Source organism: Hippopotamus amphibius, chromosome 2 (assembly GCF_030028045.1).
Source record: "Hippopotamus amphibius kiboko isolate mHipAmp2 chromosome 2, mHipAmp2.hap2, whole genome shotgun sequence".
Classification (NCBI taxonomy): Eukaryota; Metazoa; Chordata; class Mammalia; order Artiodactyla; family Hippopotamidae; genus Hippopotamus; species Hippopotamus amphibius.
Genome location: NC_080187.1, coordinates 64,873,981 through 64,874,633, shown reverse-complemented (window position 1 = coordinate 64,874,633; position 653 = coordinate 64,873,981). Strand labels below are relative to the sequence as shown.

At 38.3% G+C, this 653-nt stretch overlaps 1 non-coding gene across 1 annotated transcript; it reads right to left on the bottom strand.

Annotated features, from left to right (window-relative positions):
* Nucleotides 1–249: 249 nt before the first annotated feature.
* Nucleotides 250–356, bottom strand: LOC130847291 (U6 spliceosomal RNA). Its single transcript, XR_009052067.1, has one exon. It is a non-coding gene; the product is annotated as a U6 spliceosomal RNA (small nuclear RNA).
* Nucleotides 357–653: the final 297 nt, after the last annotated feature.

Sequence of the window (653 nt, the reverse complement as noted above, 5' to 3'; positions counted from 1 at the left end):
CTACCAAGAATACATAATGCTAATCTTCCCCCTGCCTGTTTGGAATAGTTTCTCAGAACTACCTGGGATGCTGTCTCCTAGGCTGCAGTCCTCATTTTGCCCCAAATAAACTCAACTCGCAACTCTCACGTTGTGCATTTTCTGTAAGTTGACAATCATAATGTCTGGTTAATATCCATCACTATACATACTTAACTATTCTTTTTTTCTGTGATGAGAACTTTTAAAATATTAGCAACTTGCAAATATAAAAATAGGAAACGCTTCAGGAATTTGCATATCATCCTTCCTCAGGGGCCATGAAAATCTTCTCTGTATCATTCCAATTTTTGTCTGTGTGCTGCTGAAGCAAGCACTACTTCATTTATCTTGATGATGAACATGTGATTAGAAAACCATTTTCTCTAGGAAGTTCTTGGGACAGGAACAGTAACAATTTCTTGCTCTTTGGTTCTCTATTCCTGTTTTCTTTTCTGAATCTTATCCATTGGAAAAGTGAATGCCTTAGAATAGTTAGAAAAGCTAGTAACATAGCCTGCTCACTTTTCAGGAAATTGATGCAGTTGAACTAAATAGCCAGATCTGAATGAGAAAGGAGAGGATGACAGCCTAGAATGACCCTAAGCAAAAGGTTCCTCGCAGCCTCTGGACCA